The sequence below is a fragment of the Pleurodeles waltl genome, chromosome 12 (assembly GCF_031143425.1).
Source record: "Pleurodeles waltl isolate 20211129_DDA chromosome 12, aPleWal1.hap1.20221129, whole genome shotgun sequence".
NCBI lineage: Eukaryota > Metazoa > Chordata > Amphibia > Caudata > Salamandridae > Pleurodeles > Pleurodeles waltl.
Window position 1 is genome coordinate 21,023,212 of NC_090451.1, and position 15,496 is coordinate 21,038,707.

The following is a 15,496-nucleotide window of genomic DNA, read 5'->3' on the forward strand; positions in this document are numbered from 1 at the left end:
GAAAGAACACTGGTGCTGGGGCCTGGTTAGCAGGGTCCCAGCACACTTCTCAGTCAAGTCAGCATCAATATCCGGCAAAAAGTTGGGGGTAACTGCAACAGGGAGTCATTTTCTTACAGTTGGCTTCATAGAGTCTTTGTACTAGGGTGTCATGGTCAACTGTGTCAAAGGCTGCTGAGCGGTCCAAAACAAGTAGTGCAGCCATTCCATTGCGGTCTACTGTGTTTGTAAGGGCATCCCAGATGGCAATGAGGGCAGATTCTGTGCCTCTTCCTAGGCGGAATCCAGTTTGGTAGTCTGAAATTACGGAGTGATCTTAAATGAATTGTGACATCTGGGTGAACTCTGCTCTATCAGTTTGCCCAGGAAAGGTCCATTTGTAATTGGTCTGTAGTTGTTGGGGGTTATCCTGGTCTAAGCTTGTTTTCTTTAATAATGGATGTATGTATGACATTTAAAGGTTTTCTGGAAAGATTCCTGTAGTTAAAGATGTATTGACCATTCTTCTGACTGGTGTGGCAGCAGAGGTAGGTAAATGAATGTTCTTGAGAATGTGTGGTGGACAAGGGTCAGCAGGGCAGCCTGAAGGCCTGCTTGCTTTGACCAGATCCATTAATTCACTTTGTGATATTTGCCCGAAGGAATGCAGAGGTTGGATTGGTCTACTGTTAGAGGAAATATTTGAAAATGGGTTGGTGCTGGTGGTTCTCTGTTGTTTTAAATATGAGTCCAATGTGTCTGCTTTGGTTATGTAATGATTTCCTAGTTTGTCTGAATTCTTGAGTAATGGAATGAGTTCCTTCGTGCATTTAGGTTTATAAAATTCTTTATTTGCAGATGCAGCATTTTGAATTCTGTCTGAACAGTACTTATTTTTAGCTTTTTCGATTGTTGATTTGTATATTCTGTTAAGTTTGTGTACAGTGAAGTTTGCCTTGATTGCGGTTTGGTTTGAGCCAGGTTTGTTGCAGCTTTCTGATTTGTTGTTTTACATTTTTTATTTCTGTATTTCTCCAAGGTGCTTGTTTTCTTTTGTCCTGTTTTGTTGTTTTTAGTAGTATTACTAGGAAAGCTTCCTGTAGCCACAAAGATATTGAACAGAATTTATTGTGTCTAGATCTGTGATGGCTTGTAGTTGTGTTTCCAAGTATTCAAAACTGCGTTTATCCCAAGGTCGATAGGCGGATGCATGTAAGGTGGTTTCGGGAGTGTTGATTTGTGGCGTTTTATGTTGGAAAGCTACCAAATGATGGCCTGACCATGTGACTGGAGTAATCCTTTGAAAGGTAACTGTAGGAAAGTACCATCTTGCCTGGCATGTTACCCCCATTTTTACTGTATGTATGTATGTTTGTTTGTTTGTTTGTTTTGGCCTTTGTGCCACTGGGATCCTGCTAGCCAGGACCCTAGTGCTCATAAAGTAAGCCCTGTATGTGTTCCCTGTGTGGTGCCTAACTGTCTCACTGAGGCTCTGCTAACCAGAAACTCAGTGGTTATGCTCTCTCTGCTTTTAAAATTGTCACTGCAGGCTAGTGACTAATTGTACCAATTCTCATTGGCACACTGGAACACCCTTATAAATCCCTAGTATATGGTACCTAGGTACCCAGGGTATTGGGGTTCCAGGGGATCCCTATGGGCTGCAGCATTTCTTTTGCCACCCATAGGGAGTTCAGACAATTCTTACACAGGACTGCCACTGCAGCCTGAGTGAAATAACGTCCACGTTGTTTCACAGCCATTTTACACTGCACTTGAGTAACTTATAAGTCACCTATATGTCTAACCTTTACCTGGTAAAGGTTGGGTGCTAAGTTACTTAGTGTGTGGCACCCTGGCACTAGCCAAGGTGCGCCCACATTGTTCAGGGCATATTCCCCGGACTTTGTGAGTGTGGGGACACCATAACACGCGTGCACTATACATAGGTCACGACATATGTATAGCGTCACAATGGTAACTCCGAACATGGCCATGTAACATGTCTAAGATCATGGAATTGTCACCCCAATGCCATTCTGGCATTGGGGAGACAATTCCATGATCCCCAGAGTCTCTAGCTCAGACCCGGGTACTGCCAAACTACCTTTCCCGGGGTTTCACTGCAGCTGCTGCCAACCCTTCAACATGTCTAACCCTCACTTGGTGAAGGTTAGGTGCAAAGTTACTTAGTGTGTGGGCACCCTGGCACTAGCCAAGGTGCCCCCACATTGTTCAGGGCAAATTCCCCAGACTTTGTGAGTGCGGGACACCAATACACGTGTGCACTACATATAGGTCACTACCTATATGTAGCGTCACAATGGTAACTCCGAACATGGCCATATAACATGTCTAGGATCATAGAATTGTCACCCCAATACCATTCTGGTATTGGGGGGACAATTCCGTGCATCCCTGGGTCTCCAGCATAGAGCCTGGGTACTGCCAAACTAACTTTCCGGGGTCTCCACTGCAGCTACAGCTGCTTTCCACCCCTCAGACAGGTTTCTGTCCCCCCTGGGGCCTGGTCCCAGGAAGGCAGAACAAAGGATTTCCTCTGAGAGAGGGTGTTACACCCTCTCCCTTTGGAAATAGGTGTGAAGGGCATGGGAGGAGTAGCCTCCCCCAGCCTCTGGAAATGTTTTGAAGGGCACAGATGGTGCCCTCCTTGCATAAGCCAGTCTACACTGGTTCAGGGATTCCCCCACCCCTGCTCTGGCGCGAAACTGGACAAAAGAAAGGGGAGTGACCACTCCCCTGACCAGCACCTCCCAGGGGAGGTGCCCAGAGCTCCTCCAGTGTGTCCCAGACCTCTGTCATCTTGGATGCAGAGGTGTGAAGGCACAATGGACAGCTCTGAGTGGCCTTTGCCAGCAGGTGACATCAGAGACCCCGCCTGATAGGTGCTTACCTTTCTCAGTAGCCAATCCTCCTCTGTGGGCTATTTAGGGTCTCTCCTGTGGGCATCTCACCAGATAACGAATGCAAGAGCTCACCAGAGTTCCTCTGCACTTCTCTCTTCAACTTCTGCCAAGGATCAACCGCTAACTGCTCCAGGACGCCTGCATAACCGCAACAACGTAGCAAGAAGACTACCAGCAACATTGTAGCGCCTCATCCTGCCGGCTTTCTCAACTGTTTCCTGGTGGTGCATGCTCTGAGGGCTGTCTGCCTTCACCCTGCACCGGAGGCCAAGAAGACATCTCCCGTGGGTCGACTGAATCTTCCCCCTGCCAACGCAGGCAACAAACTTCTGCATCACCGGTCCTCTGGGTCCCTTCTAATCTGGACGAGCATGGTCCCTGGAACACAGGAACTGGGTCCAAGTGACTTTGACAGTCCAGTGTTCCTTCTGTCCAAATTTGGTGGAGGTAAGTCCTTGCCTCTCCACGCCAGACAGTAATCCTGTGTACTGCGTGAACTGCAGCTGCTCGGGCTTCTGTGCACTTCTGCAAGACTTCCTTTGTGCACAGCCTAGCCCAGGTCCCCAGCACTCCGTCCTGCTTTGCCCAACTCGCTGAGTTGGACTCGGACGTCGTGGGATCCTCTTTTGCGACTCTGAGTCAACCGTCATCCTCAGATCTGCTAAGTGCCTGTTCAGGTGCTTCTGCGGGTGCTGCCTGCTTCTGCGTGGGCTCTCTGTATTGCTGAATGCCCCCTCTGTCTTCTCCTCCAAGGGGCAACCTCCTGGTCCTTCCTGGGCCCTGGCAGCACCCAAAATCCTCAACCGCGACTCTTGCAGCTAGCAAGGCTTGTTTGTAGTCTTTCTGCGTGGAAACAACTCTGCATCCTCCAGCACGCTGTGGGACATCTTCTGACCAAAGGAGAAGTTCCAGGCCCCTACTGTTGTTGCAGTATCTTTGGCTTCTTCCACCCGGAGGCAGCCCTTTTGCACCTTCATCTGGGGTTTAGTGGGCTCCTGCTCCCCCCTGGACACTTGCGTGACTCTTGGACTTGGTCCCCTTCCTTTACAGGTCCTCAGGTCCAGGAATCCGTCTTCAGTGCTTTGCAGTCAGTTGTTGTCCTTGCAGAATCCCCTATCTCGACTTTACCGTCCGTCTGCGGGAGTAGGGTAACTTTACTCCTACTTTTCAGGGTCTTGGGGTGGGGTATCTTGGACACCCTTAGGGTTTTCTTACACTCCCAGCGACCCTCTACACACTACACTAGGCCTGGGGTCCATTCGTGGTTCGCATTCCACTTTTGGAGTATATGGTTTGTGTTGCCCCTAGGCCTATTGTCTCCTATTGCGTTCTATTGTGTTCTACAGTGTTTGCACTACTTTTCTAAGTGTTTTACTTACCTGATTTGGTTTGTGTGTATATACCTTGTGTATATTACTTATTTCCTAAGGGAGTATATCATCTGAGATATGTTTGGCATATTGTCACTAAAATAAAGTACCCTTATTTGTAGTAACTCTGAGTATTGTGTTTTCTTATGAAATAGTGCTATATGATGTAAGTGGTATAGTAGGAGCTTTGTATGTCTCCTAGTTCAGCCTAAGCTGCTCTGCTATAGCTACCTCTATCAGCCTAAGCTGCTAGAACACCTCTAATCTACTATTAAGGGATAAATGGACCTGGCACAAGGTGCAAGTACCCCAAGGTACCCACTATAAGCCAGGCCAGCCTCCTACAGTAACTAGTTCTGGATTAGCAAAATTGGTGACAAGGATGTGTCCAGCTATGTGTGCGCGATGGTGTACGATCTGATGTAGGTTCAGTGTGACCAGATCAGTGATGATAGTTTTGAATGGGGCATATTGGGTTTGTCATACCAAATGTTTAGGTCCCCAAAAATGCATAGGTTGGAGTATAGTGTTATAAGGTTTGAAATGTCTAGAAACGTGTCCGAGAATGTTGCATTGCTAGGTGGTGGTCTGTAAAGGAGAAGGAAGTTACAGGAGGAAGTTGGTGTAGTGTTGCATCTGGTGACGAGGGCCTCACAACCTTGTATGGAAATGTCTGTTTTGCAGAGATTTGTTGTTTGCTTGTATATAACAGTTAGTTCACATCCTCTTTTGACTATACGATTTTGTGTACTAATTTGATAGGGTTGGGGGGAGGGGTAGGTGGCTTCATGCAGCAGTGGAGCCATGTCATCTCCCAACCATGATTCTGTTATGAAGAGTAAGTCAGGTTGTGTGTCAGTAAGTAGGTCTGAGATATGGTGCTTGGCATTTATTATTTTGTTATTGTATTTACAGTCACACATGGCACTACACATTTAATGTCCTGTGACGGTACACGTTAATCCAAGTCTATCTGCAACATTAAATGGTTTATTTTGTTGTGTTCGTACAATGTGGGAGGGTGAAGCAGAACAAAGGAGAAAACGGATGTTAGGGAACTTGCTAAAAAATACGGTATATGTTCAGGAAAGATAGAATCTAGATGGTAAGTACATTTCAAGGTTGTCAGGCCCTTACTCAGAAGCAATAAAAGGGATCAGAAATCTGTAGATCTTCCGAAGGACTGGATATTTTCTTGTACAATCCTTGTGGATCTGTGGTTGCTTATTCTTTCATATTGGTAGTCAGGCTGCCATTGGAAACACTCTTCCTTCCTTCCTTTTGGTTAAAATCTACATTAGCTCCGGCCATAACACCAAAACACAACTCTTAAAGGACTTACTAAGCATAATTAACCTTTTTTTTTTTATGAGAGTACAGCTCATTTTAACAACAGATTTATAACAATCTAGCCACTTCACACCTGGATGATAGACTATCATATATAAAATGTTATTTGGAAAATTCTTTCGAACTCTAAACCCACTCAACAAACAGTAACAAAAGTGAAGAAACATTGAGTAGTCTTCAGAGTTTTGGCCCGAGAGCTCTGAATGGGAAACGCTCTAGTGATACCCCAACTAGGTGTATGTTTCATGGTACCAGCTATGTTTTTGTCAATGAAGATATAAGATGCCACAAGTATCGGGATGATAAATCACGTGACACAGTTTGTGTGGACATTAACAGGGCACTGTGGGAGTTATGGTCGACTAAATTAAACGATTTTTAAGTTTTGGATTGTAACCATGATGTCAGTTGTAGGAGGCTTCCCCTCTATGTATTGTGCACAACTAGGCACACTGTGCGGGGTGTCCAGGCAATCACACATTGGTTTCCAGAGGTAACAATCAGATTACCTAATGCTCCAATTTTTGAGGTAGTTGGTCGAGCAGTTAGGCTAATCCAGGAGATGTGGTCAACATTTTTTGTATTCACAATATCAATCATGCACCACACACACTCAATGAATAACTCAAGACCAGAATTTATAAAACATACTTCAGACATATCATTTTTAAGACCAAAGTAGTTAAGATACGTTAAGTACTTTTTGAGTTATGATCTTTCAAAGTTTTAATAAAGTTAGTCTTTCTGTGCATAATTATGCACCATAGGAATCAATGGAAGGCCACCTAGAAAAATGCATATTAAAAAAAAAAAAAAAAAAATCACACAGGTGAGTTACCAGTCTCTTCTTTAGAAAGATGGTTGAAGAGGGTGGTGGGCACACCGTGCCAGCTGGAGAGTCCTGGGCGGCTCCCAGTTCTGGCAGGAGCAGTGCTCGAAAGTCTCTTGGCACAGGCACAAGGTCACCTGGAGGTGCCACTTGGAAAAGTAGCTGGATTGTAGGTTTAAAGGTGGTGCCTTTGGGTCCCCTTGGGCTGTCGAGTTCTCAAGGTATTAGGGACCCGGGCACACAGCAGGTTCCGTGATGCAGGGCGAGTTGGAGCTCTTGGCTGCTGTGCACAATGGAACCCTTTGGAGCTGGAGGTACGTCTTCTTCCGGGGGCCTTGCAGGACGACGAGGACACTCTGGTGGGAGGTACGGGGTGCTCCTGAAGTCCCTCAACTGGGGCTTCCTCCTGGTCCAGTTGCAGCTCTGGGTGAGCTGCTTTTGCTATTGTCCGACATGCAATGACCAGTACCTGGGGTATTGGCACAACTTGGTCACGGGACGGCGCTGTGCCACCAAAGTTGGCCCACTTGTGGGTCTAGTCTGGGCTGTCGGTGTGTCGTCTGGACCGACTGAGACTTCCGGTTGCGGAGATATCGTCTGGTCGGTGAAGTGACCCTCACTGATTTGCTGGTTCTTTGCAGGTCTCTTTGGGTTTTTGAGTGGTGCCTCCACCCAGGAGGGAGATTTAGGCTAGTTGCGATCCTGGAGGTCCTTGGGGTCTTTTAAGGCCAGTCCAGTGGTCAGCTCCTCCACACTGGCAACTTTCGGGACTCTGGTCCCACAAGCAGGGATCTTGGAGCCTCTTACGGTGCAGCAGGTCCTCTATTCTCATGCTATCGGGTTCTTTGGAACTGTCCTCTTTTCTTCCTGATGAATCTGGTTTCTTCGTCTAGGGGAGCCCACTAAATACTCAATATGGTGGGCATTTTAGGTGGAACCCATTAGTGTCCAATGGGACACTTACTCTTGGGTGGCTACACCCACTACAGTGAACACTTCCTGTGGGAAGGGTCACTAAACTAAACCTCACTGGCTATTTTCCTGCCATCTAACATGGAGGAAAATTAAATCGGGGTCCACTTCACATGCAAGCCCGTAGGGGTGGTGCAAACTCAGTGAGACCCCCCTCCTCCTACCCTTTGGGTGGCTTGTTCCCGCCACAAGTGGGGGTTGACAAAGGGGGAAGCCATCTGCTGCTAGCAGCAGTCCTGGTGGCTCGAGTTTCAAAGGCACATTCTTGAGGGAGGGGGGTGCTAGCTCCTCCACCAAGGAAGGGCATTGTCTTGCAAACCAGAGAGCAGGGCTCTCCCCCAGGTTTGTATATTGGCTGTCTGGAGGTGGCATGCTAAATGGAACCAGTCAGCAACCATGCCAGTAAGGTTAGCTTGTGCAGGGGGCACCTCTAAGGTGACCCCTGGGTACATTTAGGGACACATCCAATACTGGTACCAGTTTGGATTTATCATCCAGAGTTGTTTGATACCAAAACAACCCAGGGTGCACAGTGGCCATCATGTAGCTGGGGAACTCGTGTTGGGCCAGTGTCCAGTGTACGAAAGTACCATCTTGCCTGGCATGTTACCCCCATTTTTACTGTATGTATGTTTGTTTTTGCCTGTGTCACTGGGATTCTGCTAGCCAGGACCCCAGTGCTCAAAGTATGCCCTGTATGTGTTCCCTGTGTGGTGCCTAAGTGCATCACTGAGGCTCTGCTAATCAGACCCTCAGTGTTTATGCTCTCTCTGCTTTTAAAATTGTCACTGCAGGCTAGTGACTAATTTTACCAATTCTCATTGGCACACTGGAACACTCTTATAATTCCCTAGTATATGATACCTAGGTACCTAGGGTATTGGGGTTCCAGGCGATCCCTATGGGTAGCAGCATTTCTTTTGCCACCCTGTGATGCTATTAATTGTGTTTGACCAATGACTTTGTGTTTCACCACTGCGCATATTAGTTGCTCAATGGTCACCAGTAGCACATTATGGGGGTGATTCTGATTCTGGCGGGCGGCGGAGGCCGCCCGCCAGAATTCCGCCCTCCAAAATACCGCGCCGCGGTCAAAAGACCGCGGCGGGTATTTCAAGTTTTCCCCTGGGCTGGCGGGCGGCCGCCAAAAGGCCGCCCGCCAGCCCAGGGGAAAACGACCTTCCCACGAGGATGCCGGCTCGTAATCGAGCCGGCGAAGTGGGAAGGTGCGACGGGTGCATTTGCACCCGTCGCGTATTTCACTGTCTGCCAAGCAGACAGTGAAATACTTGTAGGGGCCCTCTTACGGGGGCCCCTGCAGTGCCCATGCCAGTGGCATGGGCACTGCAGGGGCCCCCAGGGGCCCCGCGACCCCCCCTACCGCCATCCGGTTCCCGGCGGGCGGACCGCCGGGAACTGGATGGCGGTAGGGGGGGTCGGAATCCCCTCGGCGGCGCAGCTAGCTGCGCCGCCTTGGAGGATTCAACAGGGCAGCGGTACACTGGCGGGAGACCGCCAGTGTTGCCGGTCTGACCGCGGCTTTACCGCCGCGGTCAGAATGCCCTGCGGGGCACCGCCGGCCTGTCGGCGGTGCTCCCGCCGACCCTGGCCCCGGCGGTCTAAGACCGCCGGGGTCAGAATCACCCCCTATATGTTTTGTTCAGTTTAGCTGCCTATTGGCTTTGACATGGCATTAGCCATTACATTCTGTATTCAGTTTAGCTGCCTATTGGTTTTGACATGGCATTAGACATTACATTCTGTATTCTGTTTAGCTGCCTATTGGCTTTGACATGACATGAGACATTACATTTGATATTTAGGTTAGCTGCCTATTGGCTTTAACGTTGGGTTAGACATTGCAGATGAGCTGCGTTTTTCCACATGGTAGACCAAACAGTGTTGTTCACACCAGACCTTAGCTGATAAGAGCACGTAGATTTTGTGTTTACCTCGCAATCCAGTCAGAGCGAGGAGCCCGGGAGAATTGGCCACTCTCCAAGTTTCTTCGGTTCTCACACTGAGTTTGCTTTTAAGGATGACTCTGGACTACAGCAGGGGTAGATTGAATCTGCTTGACTTCAGATGGAGACGTCAGCTGCCTGTCTCCCGTTTGGGTAGAAAATCTCTTTCTCGCAGTTGACCGGAGTCATGAACTTGTAGACCACAGGAAGATGAAGTTGAATATAGGCCCTACAGCCTTGCCCCTACGGTGATGAATTTAGACTTTTATGCTTTGCTTTGAAGTTATGATATAATATAATCACATGTATTTGCTGTGTACATTGCAACTGAGAAGTACTTTGATATATTTTGCTTTCATTGCTGCAACTACTTTTGAACTTGTGCTTCCAATCTACTAATTTCGTCTCTCAGGAACCTTGTGGTGAACAGTAAATGTCTTCTTTAAACTCAGAAGTGCATTCCAGAGAGGTCCTTTAAGCTCTGTTATGAGGTAAGAGCAGGAAAGCAGAACATTTTGGCGCAGTCGTCAGTTTTCAGAGTCGGAATTTGAGATTTCGAAGTGCACGATCTAAAAAAGTGTCATTGTTTTTTTGTTGTTTAGAGAATTAAAGAAGCACCGCAGACCATGTTTGAAAATGCATGTGAAGTTAAACTGCCTTATGGTGCTGTGAGAAACATGTTTTCTTGATGTGATAAAGCATATTTAGAAAATGTGCCTTTTGAAAGAAATGATGTACCTTTTGTTTTTGACAGAAGGGTTTGGATACTTTTATCTGCTTACAGATAAATGCAGGAGAGATGTAGGCAGTTAGAACATGAAAATAAGAATTTACATGAGCAAATTAGCCAGAACACATTAATGCAAGATAATGCTGAAAACTATAAAACTGCTGTTTTAGAAGAATCTGGCTTTTCCCATTCCAGTAATGAGGGGGTTAAGACAGCTGTGAGCCAGTCTGAGCCTCCGTGTGAGCCGCGTTTTTTGGCAGTTGAAGTGCATTCCTTAACTGATAACATGGAGAACATAGCTCAGAATGTGATTTACGAGGTTCCGCAAAATGTGCCCTTGCTGACACAAGTAAAAGGAAAGATTTTAGAGTTTCTTACTGTTTGCACTAAGCAAGAGACACCAGAGTTTCATTTGCTTGTTTGATTTTTGGATACAGTATAGCCCTCATCTGAGTGAAATCCTAACACTTTGGGATAAAGTCACTAGGAAAAAATATAAGCAGCTGCGCGCTTGTGATTTGGCAAATGAAATAATGCAGATTTTAGGTTTCTGCACAGTGCAAGAGGGAAACACTGATTTACATGTGTAGGAAAGTACCATCTTGCCTGGCATGTTACCCCCATATTTCACTGTATATATGTTGTTTTAGTTGTATGTGTCACTGGGACCCTGCCAGCCAGGGCCCCAGTGCTCATAAGTGTGCCCTGTATGTGTTACCTGTGTGATGACTAACTGTCTCACTGAGGCTCTGCTAACCAGAACCTCAGTGGTTATGCTCTCTCATTTCTTTCCAAATTGTCACTAACAGGCTAATGACCAATTTCACCAATTTACATTGGCATACTGGAACACCCTTATAATTCCCTAGTATATGGTACTAAGGTACCCAGGGTATTGGGGTTCCAGGAGATCCCTATGGGCTGCAGCATTTCTTGTGCCACCCATAGGGAAATCTGACAATTCTTACACAGGCCTGCCAGTGCAGCCTGAGTGAAATAACGTCCACGTTATTTCACAGCCATTTACCACTGCACTTAAGTAACTTATAAGTCACCTATATGTCTAACCTTTACCTGGTAAAGGTTTGGTGCTAAGTTACTTAGTGTGTGGGCACCCTGGCACTAGCCAAGGTGCTCCCACATTGTTCAGGGCAAATTCCCCGGACTTTGTGAGTGCGGGGACACCATAACACGCGTGCACTATACATAGGTCACAACATATGTATAGCGTCACAATGGTAACTCCGAACATGGCCATGTAACATGTCTAAGATCATGGAATTGTCACCCCAATGCCATTTTGGCATTGGGGAGACAATTCCATGATCCCCGAGTCTCTAGCTCAGACCCGGGTACTGCCAAACTACCTTTCCCGGGGTTTCACTGCAGCTGCTGCCAACCCCTCAGACAGGTTTCTGCCCTCCTGGGGTCCAGCCAGGCTTGGCCCAGGAAGGCAGAACAAAGGACTTCCTCAGAGAGAGGGTGTTACACCCTCTCCCTTTGGAAAAAGGTGTCAGGGACGGGGAGGAGTAGCCTCCCCCAGCCCTGCTCTGGTGTGAAACTGGACAAAGGAAAGGGGAGTGACCACTCCCCTGACCTGCACCTCTCCTGCGAGGTGCCCAGAGCTCCTCCAGTGTGCTCCAGACCTCTGCCATCTTGGAAACAGAGGTGCTGCTGGCACACTGGACTGCTCTGAGTGGCCAGTGCCAGCAGGTGACGTCAGAGACTCCTTCTGATAGGCTCTTTCAGGTGTTGCTAGCCTATCCTCTCTCCTAGGTAGCCAAACCTCCTTTTCTGGCTATTTAGGGTCTCTGCTATGGGGAATTCCTTAGATAACTAATGCAAGAGTTCCTCTGCATCTCTCTCTTCACCTTCTGCCAAGGAATCGACTGCTGACTGCGCTGGAAGCCTGCAAAACTGCAATAAAGTAGAAAAGACGACTACTGCGACCTTGTAACGCTGATCCTGCCGCCTTCTTGACTGTTTTCCTGGTGGTGCATGCTGTGGGGGTAGTCTGCCTCCTCTCTGCACTAGAAGCTCCGAAGAAATCTACCGTGGGTCGACTGAATCTTCCCTCTGCAACCGCAGGCACCAAAGAACTGCATCACCGGTCCTCTGGGTCTTCTCTCAGCACGACGAGCGAGGTCCCTTGAACTCAGCAACTCTGTCCGTGACTCCCACAGTCCAGTGACTCTTCAGTCCAAGTTTGGTGGCAGTAAGTCCTTGCCTCCCCACGCTAGACTGCATTGCTGGGAACTGCGTGTTTTGCAGCTACTCCGGCTCCTGTGCACTCTTCCAGGATTTCCTTTGTGCACAGCCAAGCCTGGGTCCCCAGCACTCTAACCTGCAGTGCACGACCTCCTGAGTTGTCCTCCGGCGTCGTGGGACCCTCCTTTGTGACTTCGGGTGAGCTCCGGTTCACTCCACTTCGTAGTGCCTGTTCTGGCACTTCTGCGGGTGCTGCTTGCTTCTGAGAGGGCTCATTGTCTTGCTGGGCGCCCCCTCTGTCCCCTCACGCAATTGGCAACATGCTGGTCCCTCCTGGGCCACAGCAGCATCCAAAAACCCTAACTGCGACCCTTGCAGCTAGCAAGGCTTGTTTGCGGTCTTTCTGCAAGGAAACACCTCTGCACGACTCTTCACGACGTGGGACATCCATCCTCCAAAGGGAACGTTTCTAGCCCTTGTCGTTCTTGCAGAATCCACAGCTTCTACCATCCGGTGGCAGCTTCTTTGCACCCACAGCTGGCATTTCCGGGGCATCTGCCCACTCCCGACTTGATCGTGACTCTTGAAGTTGGTCCCCTTGTTCCACAGGTACTCTCGTCAGGAAATCCATCGTTGTTGCATTGCTGGTGTTGGTCTTCCTTGCAGAATTCCCCTATCACGACTTCTGTGCTCTTTGGGGAACTTAGGTGCACTTTGCACCCACTTTTCAGGGTCTTGGGGTGGGCTATTTTTCTAACCCTCACTGTTTTCTTACAGTCCCAGCGACCCTCTACAAGGACACATAGGTTTGGGGTCCATTCGTGGTTCGCATTCCACTTCTAGAGTATATGGTTTGTGTTGCCCCTATCCCTATGTGCCCCCATTCCATTCTATTGTGACTATACATTGTTTGCACTGTTTTCTATTGCTATTACTGCATATTTTGGGATTGTGTACATATATCTTGTGTATATTTGCTATCCTCATACTGAGGGTACTCACTGAGATACTTTTGGCATATTGTCATAAAAATAAAGTACCTTTATTTTTAGTATATCTGTGTATTGTGTTTTCTTATGATATTGTGCATATGACACTAGTGGTACTGTAGGAGCTTCACTCGTCTCCTAGTTCAGCCTAAGCTGCTCTGCTAAGCTACCTTTTCTATCAGCCTAAGCTGCTAGACACCCCTCTACACTAATAAGGGATACCTGGGCCTGGTGCAAGGTGGAAGTACCCCTTGGTACCCACTACAAGCCAGTCCAGCCTCCTACAACATGTAAATCAGGGACAGGGGAAGAAACGAGTGCCCCTAGCCAGGATCATACACTGGATCTGGTACATGCAAGCCAGGGCTAGAGTCACTGCAGCCCTACATGAACAGGTGCCACAAGCCCCTTTTCAGGATGTGGAGAGGGTGCAAGGAGTACCACAGGTAAAAAAAAAAAGAGTCACCAGTGAAATGGAGTGCACCATTTGAATTAGTGTCCCCTGAGGATAAAAAGCGTGTGTGTTTGACTAATGATTCATTGACTGAAATGTTTTCTAGCACAGGAGAAGGAAAAGTGTTGTACAATGTGTGTCAGACTTTAAAGCAAGAGCTGCTTGAGATGTGTCATTTTTACACTGATTCTTGGTTCACTGCCAATGGTTTAACCATTTAGTTTTCCACATGGCTTGTACATAACTGGTTCAATTCCCTTGCAGATGTTAAAGAGAAAAATTCAGAGTCTGAAGTGTCCACCCAGAATTCTGACTTAGTGGGGATGGCTAAGTGGGTGCACCAGAAATGTGGACAGCTGGGAGAAAAAGCCACTTACAGGTGGGCAGAGATTAGAGAGATGCACATTCCCCTACATTTGATAAAAACAGTGATTGTACCTATTTGTCAGCACACACAACAGCAATCTGTCCCACAAACAGTCAAAGATCAGTTGGAGAGAGGAAGGTTACCAGAACAGATATGGCAAATTGATCAGGTTTTAGGAGGAATGATTGCTGCAGATTACCAAGGAGAAATCAAAATTATGCTGATAACTAGAAAATAATCTGATTCATTCATACAAATTGGAGACAGAATGGCCCAACTTGTCAAAAGTGCAGTGAATGGAGGTTTGGTCAAGAAGGAGTCTGCCCCAGCCCTTCGGACAGTGCAAGGAAAGGGAAGCTGTGGTGCAGCAGATAAAAACCTCAGTGCTGAGGTGTGGGTTGAAGCCCCAGATGACCCTCCAGAACCTGCAGAAATCATAACAAAGGGCCCCAAAACGTCCTGCTGATTATAAAACAGGGAAAGGAAGAGGAAGGGCACATTTCAGATGGCAAATGTTATGTGCAAGAAAAGTCATACTTTTTTTCTTTTGCGGATCCTACCACGTTTCGCCACTGACCATGAGCGTGCTGTGTGGTCTCCCTTCGGGTGTGTGCGTGTGGGGTCGAGGGAGGGACCGAACCCCCAACCTGAACCTGATTGATTAAAGTACAAACCCCATGGATCCATTTTGCGCAAATGGCGCCTTCAGTTCAAGTTCAACTTGTTTGATTACATTCTTCCACTGGAACTAAGCAACATTAACAGTTAACTGTCTGTGTTTTTTCGTATGGAACTATGACTTTCACTTACATTCCAGCAAACCTTTCAGGTGGACCGTGAACCTTTACACGAGTAGAACTTATGCTACATCAAATTGCTGTTTTAGAGACACTGTTTAATCAGTTATTATCCCAGTCAGAGTATATAAGTTTCAGTCTTTTCAGTGTAGATGTATCCGATGTGAAACGTTATGAGATCAATATGTTAATCCACGTTCATTGCTTTACAGTGATTGCTTTTATCATTCAAATCAGATTTGCTTATAATGTTTTTTTGTTGATATTAGTTGTTTTTTGTTTGAAATAAGAGGTACGAAACAAAAATTCATTGGTCATAGGGTGGAATGTGATGCTATTAATTGTGTTTGACCAATGACCGTTTCACCACTGCGCACATTAGGTGCTCAATGGTCACCAGTAGCACATTATATGTTTTGTTCAGTTTAGCTGCCTATTGGCTTTGATATGGCATTAGACATTACATTCTGTATTCAGTTTAGCTGCCTATTGGTTTTGACATGGCATTAGACATTACATTCTGTATTCAGTTTAGCTGCCTATTGGCTTTGACATGACAT